The sequence below is a fragment of the Eublepharis macularius genome, chromosome 7 (assembly GCF_028583425.1).
Source record: "Eublepharis macularius isolate TG4126 chromosome 7, MPM_Emac_v1.0, whole genome shotgun sequence".
NCBI lineage: Eukaryota > Metazoa > Chordata > Lepidosauria > Squamata > Eublepharidae > Eublepharis > Eublepharis macularius.
The window spans coordinates 112,947,726-112,966,066 of NC_072796.1; the positions used below are offsets into that span (position 1 = coordinate 112,947,726).

General features: G+C 41.3%; 1 protein-coding gene across 2 annotated transcripts in view; it reads left to right on the forward strand.

Moving 5' to 3' along the window:
* Positions 1-18,341, forward strand: part of GRHL2 (grainyhead like transcription factor 2) — a 107,076-nt gene that overhangs the window by 38,302 nt on the left and 50,433 nt on the right. The gene's annotated exons all lie outside the window — the stretch shown is intronic.

Below are 18,341 nucleotides of genomic sequence, written 5' to 3' on the forward strand. Positions count from 1 at the left end.
TTCATGACAAGCATCAGTTTATATACTCTTGGTAGAAGAAAACACTTGTGTTCCCTTTGAAATATGTACTGTGCCTTGTTTTAAAACACGTTTGGGCCAAACTAGATGTGGCAGCATCCATGAGTCTGAGCTATGGACAGCAATGCCATTTTAAATCATCCCAATAGTTCCTCAGCGTGGAAGGTGAGGCACCTTCCACGCTTATTTCTCCCCTCCCCCCTTTTCGAGTGTCAAAATGGCCACACGCACACACGTGGCTGTTTCAGCACTTGAAAGGTCATATTGGGCCTGTCAGGTTGCAGGCCAATCAGGATCAGGTTCCCATGGCATTTTAAAATCACGTTAAAATGGTGTCAGCATCCATGATTTCAGACCCGTGGATACCATCATGTCTAGCTTGGCTCTGAGATTATTTCTGTGTAGGGAGCAGTAGTACCCTTCGATATGGTCTTTAATAAAGAGCTGATGATAGGGGCCGATGATGGTAGTGCGGTGTTTAGTAATGCTGCTGCAAGTCCAAAAAATTCTGGACTAAAGTGTGGTGTGGGTCTACAGATAACCATCTCTCTGCGCAGGTTAACACAATCAATTAGAATAAGGTATTAAGTGGTTGTTGCATTATTAGTGGGAGTCTGAATTCACTTACTATCTCTAAAGAGCTGAAGAATCTGATTCCACCAGATTATTTATTTGTTTGCATGTTTGATTATTTACAACATTTTTAACCTGTCTTTCTCCAAAAAGAACTCAGGAAGGGTTGCACTGTTTTGTTAAAACCACAGTAAAACAGAGATAAAAATGATATTGCTGTGGTATATCCAACCATGCAGTAAGGACATGCAGCCTAAGGAAGTGGAGGAGACTGTAGGCAAATGCATAGGGAAGCAAGAAACAGAAACTTCTTTTCTCTCTCCATTGCTTATCAGGGGGTAGCGTGGTATAGTGTCTGAGAGCCAAGCTACAAGTGACGAATTACACTTGCCTGGCAAGTGAACAGACTCACGTGTATTCTTCCCTGTTCATTTGCCATTCACTTGCTCTCCACTTAATCAAGTGGAGCGCAAGTGGAGGGCAAGTGAACAGGGAAGAATACACGTGAGTCTGTTCACTTGCCAGGCAAGTGTAATTCGTCACTTGTAGCTTAGCTCTTAGTCTAACCAACAGCAGAAGCCTGTTGCAAGAATACAAAGGGGAAGGGAGAACCGTATATGTCACCCAGAACTCCTTGGAGGAAGGGTGAAATAAAATGTACTAGATCAATAGATCTGTGCATGTTTCTCTCCTTAGCAGCTAATTTTCCCTAGGAGTTGGGAAAGGGTGGATTAGGGCATCATCAGTGAATTGTGGTTTGGCTGTTCTTTTGTGTTACATCCAATACTGAATAAGTGGCATGAGAATAACAGTGGTGTGAGTCTTTAATTAATGCTTGGAAAGATCTGCACTCCACTTTGGCTCCTTTTATCCAAGGATCTCAAATGGTTTGCCATAATTATTACTACAAATGTGAGGATTCAGACAGAGTTCATAATGAAGGGGGTCTTGGGACTGCAGCCTGCTGTTATGTTTCTATAGATCCGGTTGGAGCCCTCAGAGTAATGATGACGCGAACTCTCAAAGGGTAACTGTGCTAAATGTGACATGGTATAGCTGTGTATTTTTACATGGGACTTCCTAGTTTAGGAGACAAGACAGTCCATTATCGTACCAGGAGTTAGGACTGCAATAAGGACGTCCATTTGTTGAAGAGTTTAGAAAGGCTTTCATCAATAGCCAGAGTGATCTGGGGCCACTGATGTTTGCTGATGAAAGACCACATCTTGGCGCGGCTTAGCGAGACAAATCCCTTCATTGTACTGTGAGTAGTTTGCCTGAGGATGAATTTCATTAAAAGATGTTAAGAAGGGAGGAGCTACCAGTGCAGTGTGTACATTGCATCAAAACATTTAAATCTGTTTTTTATTAAAACCCTCTTAAAATGCTCAAATGATTTGATCAGATTGCATTTTGAAGGATTCATAACATTGTGGAATGGAAAGCTGAAAACAAGGAAAGAATGAAGCCGAATTTTGCTTAATTTGAAATCTGTCGTATTTTATTGTAGGCGGGCAGTGCAGTCCTAAGCCTTGGCCCGCCACCGTTGTGGAGCTGCCCACAGATTTCTGGCATTACTCAATTTCTCCCAAATGACATTCATGAGCATGCAGTGCTGGTGGTGTGTCAAACCCAGCCAGATGCGGCCAGGAGAACGCTCCGTAGTTGCTCTGGCAATGCTGTCAGAATCCACCAATTGCAGGGCAGCTGCAATTGACAGTGCCGTGAGTGGCAGGGAGAGGTGTAGCCACTCTGTGGCCGAGGCTGTGCTTGTCATTGCCAGCTGCCAGTGCTACTCCCCCACCCTGCAGACAGCAGATTTGCAGGACAGAAAGACTCCTGTGATTGGGCTTGCCGCACCCCAGCAGAGGTGCCTGCCTCGAGTGGAGCCTTGTCCCATGGTGTGTGTGTTTGGGGGGGCGTAATTACACTGAAGGTACAGACAGGGTCCACCTGCTTGTTCAACCCCCATTTCTGACAAGGGCCAGGCTGGCAGCTCACAACCCAGGGTGGATAAAAATCAATGATTTTTTAAAAAAATCAAAAAAATCAGATTTTTTTTATTTAAATCGGATTTTTTTATTTAAATCGGATTTTTTTAAATAAAATGCTTTTTGAGGAAAATATATTACGATGTATTGTCGAAGGCTTTCACGGCCGGAGAACGATGGTTGTTGTGGGTTTTCCGGGCTGTATTGCCGTGGTCTTGGCATTGTAGTTCCTGACGTTTCGCCAGCAGCTGTGGCTGGCATCTTCAGAGGTGTAGCACCAAAAGATAGAGATCTCTCAGTGAGAGCGAAACGTCAGGAACTACAATGCCAAGACCACGGCAATACAGCCCGGAAAACCCACAACAACCAAAATATATTACCATCCAAGGGTTATTCCATCATGAAATAAAGATTAGTTTTTAATTATGTAGAATAAGGCTGTATATGTTTAATTTTTTTGGTAAATAAATTCCATTAATCCATTCACAATGTCATGCTCTTCCAGAGGTTTTTGTAAGATTATTGGGCAGTTTCTCTGCCTACAAGATATTATCACAGATGCTTGGTTTTGCAGTTCTCAAAACTGAATTTGTGTCAGCTCAGCAGAGATCACATGCCTCTTCTTCACAGCAAAAATGTTATAACATGAACAGAGTTGAGAAAAAGACCTTAATTCTATTGTTCTACAAACCTATGAAGACAGAATCAACCCCTTCAGTGCTAAGTTTCAAGAAGTTCAGTGAATAGAAACAATATTTTTCTGATTGTTTGGAGTGGAATAGATCTGCACAAGAAGAAACTAAGCGTGAGGAGGGAGGGGCAAGCAGTACAAAATGAAAGTGAAACTTTTTGAGTACAATACTGCACAAGACTTTGGATCTTTTGTGTGTATGACCTGAGGTTTATCACATTCTTTCCTTGGAGGAAAAAACCTATAATGGCAGCAGGCCGTAAAAGAGACCCAGTTTGGGAATACTTTAATGAAGTTCCTTTACCTATCGGTAAGGCAGGCATCTACTTGCATATTAAAGTTATATCAGCAAGAATTAGTCTTTATGTAGAAAACTATGATTTAAATCAAGCCTTAATTACTAGTGATTTAAATCACTAGTAATGTGAATGCCCATTGGAAACAATGGTAGAGGCTAGAAGGCCCATTGAATATGATGGGAGGCAGAAATGCCCATCGACTTACAGTGACTCCATTGAAATACATTACTGCATCAAAAAATGCAAGGAAAATGCAAGGGGGGGCCTCGAAAGTCAGGCTCCAGTGCTAGGATGATGGCCCCCAAAGTGGAATGATGGCTTCTGGGACCTGAGAAACTGCTCTGGGGGGCATCATCCCATCCCCAGAGCAAGATTCCTGAAGTTATCTCACCTCAGCAAACAGCAAAAGGGCGAATGGTCTGGTCCTCTGGGGGAGGAGCCCCAGAGATTCTGGGATGTCACTCCACACCCCCCCCCCCCACACCCTACCATCAACCTCACCCCCCCTCCCCGCATGCAGCAGTCTCCTTCCTGGCTTATCAGACCCCAGCAGCGCTGTCAAAGAATGAGAGTTTCTTATGTTTCTGCTTGCACAAGAGCTGTAGCACAAGCAGAAATTTTGTGCTGGATGCAATGCTGTGTGAGGTAGAAGTTTGGACAGGAATTCTTAGGCTATCTTGACTGGGTTCAAATGAGTATTGTCAAGGTTTTTCCTATTTCATACCAATGTACAAATCATCACAAAGCTACTTGTGATCTTAAAGCTTGTAATAAAGATGTAGTATGTAAAGTGGGAAAGCAGCCTGAGGCACATTTAGAAAGATTTTAAAATGATAAATATGAAATAATACCCATATTCCAAGTATTATAGGTAGTGGCTCAAACATCTTCATGCAGGCGAGGAGGTGGCTGTAGCTGGATGCTTTTTAAGTACCTCAGACTATATAATGAAGAGGAGCAAAAGCTAGCTTCTCTATTTTCACTGCATGACAGCAAGGCATGACATTCTGGGAATGTGTTGGACCTTTTTATGTTACCGTTGCAGTTTGTGCAGGCCCTCTGTGAACTTTGCATGCCAGTCTTAGATGTATGATGTTGATGTATATTTTAACCCACCTGGTTTTCCAGCAAACACCTGTTACATTTAAAACTTAAATTAGCACCACCCTGCTCTTCTTTCTTCCTTTTCTTTGCTAGCTTTTCAGCAACCACCTCTTAAATTTGACTCTGCAGTACACGCTAGTCCAATTAGTCCAATAAACAGCCTGAAACATCAGACTAGGTCAGGCTGACCGAGGTTGCCTTGGTGTGAAGACAAAATTCTACGAGAGCTAGGACCCCAGTCCTCTGAGTTAACCATATTGCAACTCACAAAAGCTAAAATGGTAACACAGAGACTGTTTGGCTGCTCGAGATATAATTTGTGTGCTTGAATCCTGAGGCAGTTGCTATTATTGTCTTTGTGGGTTTGAAAAGACAATCTGATGCCAGGGAGTAGACTGGAGAAGTTTAGGGCTTTCAGTTCTTCAGTCCATTGGTAAATGTTATATCAGCAGTGCAAAAAATCACAAAGGAAAATGAGAGGGCATTTCCCAAGACTAGCCTAACCACAGATGACCACAGGCAACCCCTTAGGAGTGCTGTCTGAAAGGGACGGTGCTTGTGTTGCTGCTGTGGAAGAAGCTTTGTCCTCCCACTAGGGCTCCAGGATGGGTGTACCTCTTGTAGTGACAGAGGTACATTGTGAAAGAGAGACAAAAGACAGGAATGAATAGGATATATACATATGGGAGAGAGAGTCAGAGAGAGAGAGAGAGAGAGAGAACAGAAACTGGCCAGGCAGCTAGAAAGGGTAAACAGGCCTTTGGGTGAGTAAGCACCTTCGAGTGACCCTCAGGAAGGCTGAAGACTGGCTGGGGGACTGTGGCTCAGCTTTATGTATTTAGGTAATTTATTGCCCCACTTTTGTCCTTGATATAGAGCAGCTTACAATAGTACCTGATTTAAACAAACAATAATATAAATAAACAAAATACAATTAATAAACAGACAAGGGGGAAAAAAACCCAAATCAATCTAGTGGCCAGCTCTCTCAACGGCCACAGCCTGTGAGCTGTGGTCTGTCACCCTGGCCTTTATTGCTGCAAACGCGAAGGAGACAGAAGCCCAGACAAGATATTATGCAGCTGGCAAGATGTTCCCTCACAATTCTTCTTCCTAATTAACAAATTACTCACAGTGATGAGGCAGCAGAGCTATGAGTCTTTATATCAGCCAGTGGCATTGGATTGGCTCTCTGGCATCACTTGGTTAACCAACCCATGGGGATGTTAATAACAACAACAGTGTGCTTATGTACTGGCCTTCTAGACAGATTAGTGCCTGCTTTGTTTAGAGTGGTGAACAAAGTCAGTGTTCTTGTCATCCCCACAATACAGCTGGGGAGCTGGGCTGAGAGCAGTAGCTTACCTAAGGCCACCTGCTGAGCTTATGGCAGTAGTGGGATTCAAGCCAGCAGAGTGCTGATTCAGAGCCCAACCACTTAACCACTATGCTACAGCAGTTCCCTGTGGGCTCGTGGGCTCGTGGCCCTTTGGCCAACTGCCTGAACAGAAACTGCCTATGTATTTTGGAGATACAACAAGTCCATGCATAATCTATTGAGGTCCCCACTTTAGACTTATGACTGTGGGTTCAGGAGGAATGGGTATTAGCTTGTAATGGCTGATCCTCTTGAAATCATGGCTGGAGCTTGCTAGTTCAGATGAAGTGCTGAAGAGGTGACGCATCTGTTGTGAGAATGGACAGACCCGTCAATTGACAAATGATGAGTTCATAGTAGTTTCTCTCTTTTTAGGATTCCTTTGAAATGTTGGGTGAGCACAGAAGCAGCACCTTGAGACCTCACTATGTGGCAGAGCCATTTTAAGGCACTCATGTGGCCAGCTATAGCTTCACTTCTATTACCATCTCAGTTTCTCATATAAATGTTCCAGTATTATGAAATGATAGGAGGGCAGAGCTGAGATTTATGGCAAGGAACCAGTGGGTGACCCAGCTATATGTTCAGATTCATACAGCCAAGCTAGAAGTGATGAATTACACTTGCCTGGCAAGTGAACAGACTCACGTGTATTCCTCCCTGTTCACTTGCCATTCACCTGCTCACCAAGTGGAGAGCAAGTGAATGGCAAGTGAGCAGGGAGGAATACACGTGAGCCTGTTCACTTGCCAGGCAAGTGTAATTCATCACTTGTAGCTTGGCTCATAGAGAATCCTTTGGGGCATTCCATGCCAAGGCAACAAGATAAATGAGGAAGGGACTCAAGGGCCAAGTGCTCCCGTAATGGGTGGTGCCTTATCATAAAATGTGCCCTACGATATCTTGAAGACAATTTTGCTTCCTTTAGTTGTTTGATCCCTCCCTACTCAGCTTCATTAAACTCTCCAGGAATTTAAAATGCTACGTGCATTTTCTGACCAATATATCCGTGGCTCATCTTGACATGCTAGTGGGGAGCGATCTGGAGCCCAATTGTTAGTGCAGTAGCATTGCATAGAAATGTATGAGAACGCATTTTTTTCATGGTTATCAAAGATCTCTGACCTGAGGTAGTGCTCTAACAGCGCAGGCATTTCAGCAAGAATAAACTTGTTAATAATTTGTGACTGTTGGTAACAGGCAGGAGGAAAACTTCCATCAATGTGTGCCAGCCAGTTCATCTGTCTATATTGCAGTGTTGTTACCAGCACATACGTGCACATGCTGTGCACACCTTGAAAAGTTGCATGGTGAGCAGTTTCTATGTGTGGACATCATTTTTTCCCCCCACTAACCTATTCATATTGAAACTTCTACTTTATCCTCATCCATTATCTCATGGCAGAATCAGAAACTCTAAGGACAGACTGATAAGGAGATTTTTAAAACTAGAGCCATAGTTTCTCTATGATGACTACCATCTTTTCCCAGAGTTTTGAAATTCACTCATCCAAAGACTTCTCTTACTGATATCAAGGCAGAATGCAGTAGACCATTGCCTTGAGTTTGGCGGTGTAGTGGCAGAAACCCTCTCTCAAACCAGAGTTCTCAGACTATATCATAATGGATTTTCAAAAGGTGGTATGGGAAGGGGAAACCTGACGGATCTTTCTAGTGATAACTGCATGTCCTTGTGTACTTGATGCCCAGGTTGACTGTCACATGTTCATCTAATCACATTGGTCTTTCCTATCCAGTTGTTCCCTTCCCACAATCAAATTGGATGACACTGTGGCAAAGTAGCTGTCATATAGGGAGAGCTGATTGCATGGGCTTTTAAGAGTATGTTCATGGAAAATGTACCAGATTTTATGGCTGTTTGATGAAAGGTTTGTGCGTCATCATACTTTGGATCCAACCTTAAGTGCCTAATGCAAATTCCCAAAATTGCATGTATCAACGGGTTGCTTGTGAAATTTCACATTGAAACTGGGGAGTGCAGGTAGAATTACGCTTAGAGGAAGCATATCCTTTGTCACTCCCCTTCCCTAAACATAATCCAACCCCCTCACTTTGCCCAGACCTAACAATTGCACACTGTCCTCTGTTACCTGGCAGCATTTGAAAAATGTGTATTTGTATCTTTAATCAGAGATTCCAGAGAGGTAGCCATGTTAGTCTGTTGTAGCAAAATAAAAGTCCATTAGACCCTGACCTGGATGGCCCAGGCTAGCCCATCAGATCTTGAAAGCTAAGCATGGTTGGCTGTAGTTAGTACTTGGATGGGAGACCACCAAGGAAGTCTAGAGTTGCTACATGGAGGCAGACGATAATAAACCAATTCCAGCAGAGGTTGTCATGAGGCTTGAAAGCTGCGATACTTCTGCAAGAAAGTCTGAAGGTTGGAATTGACACTCTGAAACTGAATCCACATTTCCCACTTCACGAGGTCTTCATCTCTTCTGCTGTTGATGTATTTGTGTGAAAACCAGAATGGAAATTTTTAACTGCACAAATATCTGTTTTCTGAATGTGGCTGTGCAGGACAGTTAACTTTCAATTGCATTCCAACTTCCTACACTCTACGAGTATTGTATCTAGCTTTGGCTCTTTTACTGTTCTGAGTGCATCTCATTTTCTTTTATGCTCTACATAAATGAGTCACACCAGCCTCTAGAATTATTGGCTTCTGGCTTCACCCCCCACATCCTTCAGTTTGCACCCCTTACCCTATGGCTATGTGTATATATGCCTCGTGCATTTGATGAAATGAGCTTCAGCCAATGAAAATGTATTAGAGAAAAACAATTCTGGGAGTAATACAATCAAAAGGCAATTGTATACTTATTTCACAAATTTATCTATGTGCAAAGTGCAAAAGTGCATAAATCAATGTTATAATTACAATAAATAATGCAATAAATATACAATAAATAGTTACAAAATCCAACAGTCCATATGTGCAGTCATTTTTTACTTGGCAAATTCCACAGTGAAATGTCCAACATTAGAGAACGGAGTTTTAGGAGTACCAACAGTGATATTCCCTAATAGATTTATTAATTAACCTTTAAGGTGCCAACACTTGCTCCTGGAGATCTTTTAGAGATACCGAGGATTGAGCCTGGGATCTTCTGTGTAGGAAGCATGTTTCCTACTACTGAGCCGCACTCTGTCCCTTTTAAATAGCATTTCCTTAGACAAGGCTTTTTTAAAAAAAAGTGTATAAAAATTACTAAAACAGTGGCAATGTTAGGCTGAGAGCAAGAGCCCTTTAAATCACATATATAATTGGGGAGTTTGAAATAAAACGCTGTGGTTGTGGTGCTTCTGGAAACTGCCATGTCTATCAATGGTTAAACAGGTGTAGCTGGCGTTCACAGTGAATTGAGTTTTTATGTTGTTGCTGGGGTGTGGCACAGGGTTAAAGAAGCTTCTTAAAGGGAAATGTAAACATTTGCTGGAGACATTTGTACAGGTCTGAAACAAAGGCCTTGGCTTTGTATGGAATTTATAAGGCAGCTGATGTCAAAAGAAACTATAAAAGCTGTACTTACTCTGCACAAAATGAGTTTTATTTATTTAAAGCTCTGTGCAGCACTATGCCTAATGCTTAAGACAGGCTACAACATTTTAAAAATAAGAAACAAAAAGGATAAAAATATTTGTACAGGGTACAAAAGCTGCTAGGATCCAACCATATGTGCTTTAAATTACATCTGTATAAATTACATCTGTAAGTACTACATGTAATATTTTAAATAGGTACATTCAGAAACATTGTATGAAGTGGCCATCAGCTACTGTACTCAGGCTTCATAAATTGTTGCTTTTAAAAAATATTACTCTGAAGACAGACATCACAAAGGCCACTCCCAGGGCTTTTTTTCTGGGAAAAGAGGTGGTGGAACTCAGTGATGGAATTCAGGACCGCACAATGATGTCACTTTGGGTCAGCTGGAACAAGGGGGGAGTTTTTTAAAGTTTAAATCACCCTTGGAGAGAATGGTCACATGGCTGGTGGCCCGCCCCCTGATCTCCAGATCAGCGGCACGGAGGGCAATCTAAACTCCCCTCTGTCTGGAAATCAGGGGGTGGGGCCACCGGCCATGTGACCATTTTCAAGAGGTACCGGAACTCCGTTCCACCGCGTTCCTGCTGAAAAAATGCCCTGGCACAAGAGAACAGAAATATACAGTCTCTTCCCAGTTGAATTCTGATGGGATTTTACAGGTTAAATCCAACATCCAAAGCTGTGTCCAGACATTTGTTTTTGACTGTCAGTTAATCTGAATGGGACTGAAATTGGGGCTGATGACGAGAACGTTAACATTCCCTAGTGGTTGAGGATGTTTCCTCAATGAGGGGCAGGGGAGCCTTTCTATTCAATGGCATATCAGAACCTGGAAGGATGAGGCACATGAACACATGGAACTGCCTTATACTGAACCTGTATCAGTCAGTCTTGTCTAGTCAGACTAGCAGACATCTTTCACATCACCGGTTACCTAATTCTTTAAACTGGAGATGTCAAGAACTGAACCTAGGACCTCATGCGTACAAAGCGGGAGATCTACAACTGAGCTGTAACCTCTCTCCTAACAGTTGTTTGTGTGTATAAATAAAGCAATTGGATTTCAGCAGAGAAGATCAAACAGGCAGCTGTGAGTTGACTAAAGCACCTTAAGGGTGCAGGATCTCAATCTCTCTCTTTCCATATCTAACATCAAGGGGTGGATCTGCTCCCTGTAGGAGTTTCTTCTTTGCTGTCCCCCATGCTCTACTTGCATATTTGTAGAAGCAAAACCACTGTAAGTGCTCCCCTTTGCAATTCGTTTGTTACTCAAGGAAGTGAGAAGAACACAATGTCATGCAACGCCCCAAATGGAATTTTGCATTTCTCCATCTAAAGGAGAGGATGCATGAGCTCCAACGGTGGAAATCACTCTTGGATCTTACTGTAGGAGGAAAAGTGCTAGCGCTGCTCTAGAAGCATGATTCATCTCATCTGCTGCTGTGCCATTGTCTGAAGAGTTCTCCATTGTTCAAAAGAGCAGGAAAACAAGCATTTTCCAGATAGTTTACATTAGGTAGCCAGCTTGAGTAAAAATGGCAGTTTACTCCATTATCCATATTCATACCAGTGGAGTACCGAATCAGATTCAAGGTTTTGGTATTGACCTATAAAGCCCTATGCGGACTGGGACCACCTCTCCCTATATGAGCCCCGGAGGATGCTTCGATCCAGCAATAAACAGCTGTTAATGACCCCTGGCCCCAAGGAGGCCCGCCTAGCATCAGCCAGAGCCAGGGCCTTCTCGGTCCTGGATCCGGCCTGGTGGAACGCTCTGTCTGTGCTATCTTTCCGCCGGGCCTGTAAGACAGAGCTGTTCCGCCAGGCATATGGTTGACACTGGCTAGGGCCTCCCCGCCAGCCAAATAGAGGGAAATCTGCCCTCCTTATCAGATGTATTCTCCGCCCAGCGTCTCTGTAAAACATCTATGGAGAGGACTGGGTGGTGGATCCTTTTTTTGAGAAGTGCTGCCACATTGTTTTAAATATTTATAATACGTGTGTGATTTTATTTTTGTTTTAAAGTGTATATATATATTTTCATGTTTTATATTGTATGTAATCCACCCTGAGCCTGCTATTGTTGGGAGGGCGCAATATAAATTGAATTACATAAATTGAATTAAATAAATAAAAATAAATATTCTAGAAAAAGTGTTAATTAAACACATTACATGATACCTCTGAAGGCAACTTCTGACGTCTTTAGGCTTTTTGTTATTTATCCAAGCCCTTGCTGCTTAGATAACACCTATAAGGCACCTTCTGACCTTGATAGCCCAAGAGAGCCTGATCTCATCAGATCTCAGAAGCTAAACAGAGTCAGCCTTGGTTAGTCATTGAATGGGAGACCTCCAACGAAGACCAGAGTTGCAGAGACAGGCAATGGCAAGCCACCTCTATTAGTCTTTTGCCATGAAAACCCTGCCAGGGGTTGCCGTAAGTCAACTATGACTTGAGGGCAGGATTTCATAAAGCACCTTAAGGATTAAATTGACGAGGGGAGAATGTTGTAAGCTGTTTTGGGATCCCATTAGAGAGAAAAGCAGGGCATTAATAGCTAAATAAAGATACAAATTTCTTAATGCTTTCATGTGCTAGTGCCCACACTTTCAGGTGTATGAAGTATGATATTCAGTAAGCTTAAATAAAAATTTTTATCTTTAAGGTGCCATGAATTATTTTTGGATGCAGCAGAAGTACATACAGTGCAATCTCCTAAACAGAGCTGTGCTCTTCTGAACCCATTTGGGATGGATCCAGACCTACATTTTCAAATGGCAGAGTGGGACTTTCCTGCCTCCCTCCTCTCACTGCAGTGCACTGATCTCCACGAAATGCTTCTCCTGGGGGATGAGAACTCCAAGGAATGATGATGGGGGTCTGTAGTAGGAAGGGGAATTCAGTGGAAATTGCCCACGTAGTCTGGATCCAACCCATTGACTTCAACCGACTTAGAAGAGTGTAATTCTCTTTAGGCCTGCCTGTAACAGGGTTTTGAAATCCAGTGAAGCAGCATTTCAGTTTTGTAGGGTTCAGTGTTCACAGTGTTCATTTTTTTCAAAGCTTTTATATTATGCCATTAAAATGACAGCACTGCTTACAAAATCAAAGTTTTAAAAGCTTGTAAATATTCACTTATTGTCTGAAAAAGAAACTGTCTTAAAACATTGCATCAAAACTGCAGTAGCTGAATGTAAATAAAAGCAGTGAGAAAATAGCAGCAGATACAAAACTACATAGAAGTAAAGCAGATAAAAGCATGGAAGCAAGCAATCAATAAGGCAGTCAGCAGATCAAAGCAGCAATGTGACTTAAAACGGTATAAAAATAGGGAGATCAGATACCAAACATTCTCCAGAATAAGACAATTTTGATAGATTTCCAGCAGGCGAAGAGTGCAGATCACGATGAACCTTACACGTACTCATTACATTATTCCAGTAGATAGAACAAGCCTCTTCAATTTTGAGTGAGTGCATCTCAAGTTAAAAGGTAATTCTTTTCTAAATTGGTTTCATCATAATTTAATATTTCTGAAGTGCTTTGTAAATGCGTGAAATAGTTTTTCAGGAACGGATCAGAGCCTTGCCACCCTAGAGCATATACCACCGCTAATGCCTATTTGGCAGCAACTGTGTTTCCCCAGTGTTTTTATTTAGAACATCACAAAAGCACTGCCTATCACTGCCCTGCTGTTTAAGCACTCTTTTGTTCTGATCAGAAGGCCCTTTTTAACATGGGATGGTGCCTGTCCATATTGATTGATGACCGGGTCTAAACTAGCCTCTCCCCTGCTAGGAAATTGCTAATCCAGACAGTTTAAACACAGCTTGCTGTATTTTTAATTGTTTTTAAGAAGGCAATTGTTGATTTAAGAAAGTTAATAAAAAGTTTATAAGGTTTTCATCTGGTCTATAAAATATTAAAAAGTGAAGTAGGAGACACTCTGGCTGGAGTATTCTGACATAAATAATGTTCCCTTCAGTTCAAAGTTCTGTTGTTACCTGGTGGTGGTACAAAGTGCCATCAAGTCATAACTGAATTGTGGTGGCCCCTGGTGGGTTACCTGCCTTAGGTCTTGGGATGCCCAGGAGAAAGGTGGGTAGATAAATATTTTAAATATCATTATATAAGAATTCTTTTCCTCCCCAAATTACCAATGAGCTTGCTGTCTTAACTTTGTCTAATCCATGCCAAGACTTGAGTCTGTGGGGATTAGATATTGATTTGTGAAAGATGTAGATACCAGAACATAACATGTCAAAGTGCTGCTGATACCAGCTTTCAAGTAGTAAAAGATGTGCTCTCCTGGTCAGTTCTCAGAGGTTGCCAAACTTGTATTTAGAGAATTAAATAGACTCTCCAGCTAGTCAGAAGGGTGTCTTTTCACTCATCTTCAAAATAATTCCAGTTGCTCACCCTGATTATCAGCTGTTGCCTTCCGTCACCATTGCTAACTGGGAGTGCCATCACCATCATGGTAATCCCAAAGAAAAGTCCATCTCCTATTCCCACTACAGTTCACAGCTGTAGATGGAAGAGCTGCATTATACTATGAACCCATATTAGAGCTACCTATGCAATATATGAAAGTGTCAAAATTGAGGATATTCAATCATGTAAAATGATAATCTGTAACCATCACTGAATTATCCTGTCTCTGTGTCTCTCTCAAGACAATGTTGGCACAATTGAATTTATCCAGTTTGAAAGTTTCCCGATTGCATTCTTTTCCCTCTTAATACCGCTTAGATTTAAGTAGCAGATCATGCCACTTTGGGATTATTGAATGGACCGATGTTTATATCCTACATCCTGAGTACTTGTATTTTTGATACTTAAAGATGAACAATGGGTTGTTCAATGGGTTGGATAGAAAGATAAAAAAACTCAAAGGACTATTAATTTGGGCTGAATTTTGGAAGAAGGTTGGCTTATTTACATGTTCACAAAAGCTCACCCTATGGCTTCCAGAAAGCTGGTCCAATAAAATGGAAGAACATATATATAAGACACACATTGAACAAAATTAATGTCTCATGTATATTAGTGGTCATCATTACCTAAAAGAAATGTGCATAATTAAACACTCCTATGCTACGTATTGCTCCTTAGTTCCATTCTCTTGTGTCAAAGTGATTTCTCCCTATATCACAGTGAAACTTGACATTCATTGTATTGGATTTTTTAATTTATTTGCACTTTTTACACAGTGATCTAAAATACTACTACAGTTTCTTGCGTTGTTTAGCCTTTTGTCTTCTTTTTAAAAAAATCTATCCACCCTCAGGGTATGCCCGCTTAGTTGACCACCAGTCAATATGGTGGAATCTCATCAAATATGTTATTTGTCTAATAATTCTCAATGCTTTCATTTGTAGGAACTGTCAAGGACCTGATAAATAGATTTTTTTCTTTTTTTCGCTCAGAGAGAAAATAAATTTCATTTACAACCATTGACTGATGTATTTATTTATTTATTTAACTTGATTTATACACTGCCTTTCTCCTCAGTGCAACTTACTTCATTCTTCTCTATTTTTTTCTTCACAACAACTGCAAGAAGTGAAGGACTGGTAATGCTATCCCTCCTGTCTGGTTTCAGGACTATGAGAGAGTCATAGTCCTTTCTTCAGTCCTGGATCTATCCCTTGGAGAGCAGATTGTTTTCTCAGGGATTTCCTTCCTTTTTTGCACCACACCTTCCTCTCTTTGTCCTTCTTCTCCATCTTGCCACCGTGGTAGCGACATGCCATCCCGTATCCCTCCGCATCCTAGACTAGATAGGTAGAACAGAACATTTACTCTTTCCTATCCTCAATGGAGTTCCTTAATAAAAGGGCTCATATTTCTTTTCTAAAGCTTAAACCAGGCTCCCTTGTGTGAGTTTGTTCTTCTCCGTGCACACACACTTCATCTCAGGTACATACACATACTTTGCTGCCCCTACTATTCCAACTCTGCTAGCAACAACCCTGTGAAGTAAGTTAGGCTGAGAGTGTGTGACTGGCTCAAGGTTTACCAGCGAGCTTCCATGGCAGAGTGGTGAATCGAGCCTGGGTTGCTCAGATTTTAGTCCATCACTTTAGCTGCTACACCACACTGGCTCTCTATACCAATGCACAAACAGATAAAAAGGGAGGATTGCTGTATTATATTAGTTTGGAGGGCCAGGCTTTCCATATATAAAAGCAGGAAATACTTTCAGTTTCCAAATCAGATTAAAGTAGAACTCTTCCAACCTCTGTTCTCTCACACCAGTTAAAGTTCAGCTATGTTTGTTGTAGGTACAGCACTGTGATACCATCAAGTACAGAAATGCCACTATGCCGTTAGCTTAATCAAGCAAACAAACTATGCCAGCTCCACCATAAAATACTTGGCCATAATATTAATTTTTGTAATCAGATGTGACAGCTAAACTCTCCATGTTAAGTCACACTAGTATTACTCTTTTCTGGGATGTGAATAGGACAGAGCACATGAATGTGACTGCAATTATGGCTTCTAGGTAGATACTGGGATAGATCCAATCTTCCCCCATGGAGCCATCCTCTACCAAAGGAACTTTCCTCCAACTTAAGCGGCCTTTCCTCCAACAGATGGAAACTTTCTTAGGCCAGAGGAAAACTGGAATTGTTAGATAGTTTATATTCTAGTAGCTGATAGTAATGGCTCGTTCACAAATATTTGTGAGCTTTTTATGTGTATCTTAGGTTTTCACTAATTGTATTCTTAATATTATTTTATATATGTGTTATGTTTTATATTTAAATATTTGTTTATTAATAATGGGAGAGAAGGCGGCATGGTATAGTTCGATCTCATCAGATCTCAGTAGCTAAGGAGGGTCAGTACTTGGGCCGAATCCACACTACATAAATTTTCCCGCAGTTTTACAACTTTTTTTGCGCAAATCTGAGTGCTGTTCACACTACCTGTTTTCCATTCCACAGTTCTCTCGCTTCTCTTTCGGTTTGGTTTTCATCGCCAGTTACTGGTCTATTGCGGGAGTTGCACGGTGGACGTGAATGCCTAGAAGCGGTTTTCAAGTGCCTTTTCTTGAAACCACCCCCACTTCCGTTTCTGTACCCTGAACAGGAAACCCGTTCCTAACGCGTCGATTGGCTTATTGTCCCCGCAAGTGTTCTGTACTCCGTGAACGCTGGGCTTTCATAGCTTACTTTGTTCTATTGAAAACATTATTTTGATGTTGCCAGAATAAAATCTCATTGCTGGGGAAAGCAGTCTGGAGAATTCAATCCTCAGTGGCGTGATGTGGACCATCACACTTTTTTTCCTTTAAAAATTTTTTTTAATCTGATTAATGTAATATTGAAATTCCGCTAAATATTCTTGCACAATTCAGAATATAACGGAACACACAGGCACTAAAGATTCCCTTTTTTCCGCGGCCACCGCCACTTCCTAAATATTTTCATAATTACTGAAATTTTAAATGGAATATCTTTTTGCATAGATCCCAATTTGGTTTTTGGACGCAATCTTGAAAGTTAGATAGATGCATTGAGGAGCCGCTGCACCTATAAAAAAATCCTTTTTATAGGATTTTTAAGTACCCCGCCAGAAATGTGAACCAATCGCTACGAAAAGTGGCACATGATATATCACTTTGCTGATGTTTCAGTATATGGTGATTTCGAAATAACGGAAATCTGTTTTAAAAAATTTAAAAAATTGGACGGGAAGATTGATCCCCGCCCACTAAGACGGCTTTGCCAACGGATATGTGAACAGTAGATCGCGCAAGGAATACTCAGTTTCAGCATGAATGTGAACAGACAGGTGAAATTTGCGGGTTGGAAACACACGGATTTTTTCCGTTAAAAAAACGGAAAATAGGTGAGTGTGGATTCGGCCTTGGATGGGAGACCACTGAGGAAGACTTTGCAGAGGAAGGCGATGGCAAACCACCTCTGCTTCTCACTTACCTTGAAAGCCTTAGCAGGGGTCACTGTAAGCAAGCAGAAGCATGTACTCATGCTACATTTTTAATTGCTAAGTTTTTTATGGCTTGTTAAATCTATTTTTTTTACATTTTATTATTTTATCATGCTTTACTTCATAAGCCTCTTAGAGCAGGCCTCTGAGGAGGCAGCATATAAATGCTTCATATGGAGAAATAGTTTACTAGCCTTTACTAGTATCATGTATTTATTTTGTGCCAGCATTAATATATAATGAAATGAATAATAAATAAAGGGAATAGATATTACAGATATTGCTAGCAGTAAGACCTTTTATTAGTAAAACAGAATTCTCACACACTTCTGTGAAGAATATCACCACTCTGTACACCAGTGACAAGATCAGGCTTCACAGGCAAAATTCAAGACAACCAGTTAAGATCAGTGGGTAGTCCACTTTTAGGCTATTCGATTATATTAGATCACCATTATGACAGAAAAGGGCCTTTCTGCAATAGCTCAATGGCTCTGGTAAGTTCCAGAGGAGTCAGGCCAAACTGGCTTCTACTTGAGATTCAGGAAGCCCATAATTTATCTGCTGCTGTTTCTTTTTGCTGCTTTAATAGTTTTTGGTTTTATAGTTACTTCTGGGAGGAAGTTTGGATTTTACCTTATGTTGTTTTAATGAGTAAGCCACCTCATACTATGGAAGAGGCAGTCTAGAAATGGTCTAAGTAAATAAATAGAAATCAGAAGACCACATATAAAATATATTTTGATTG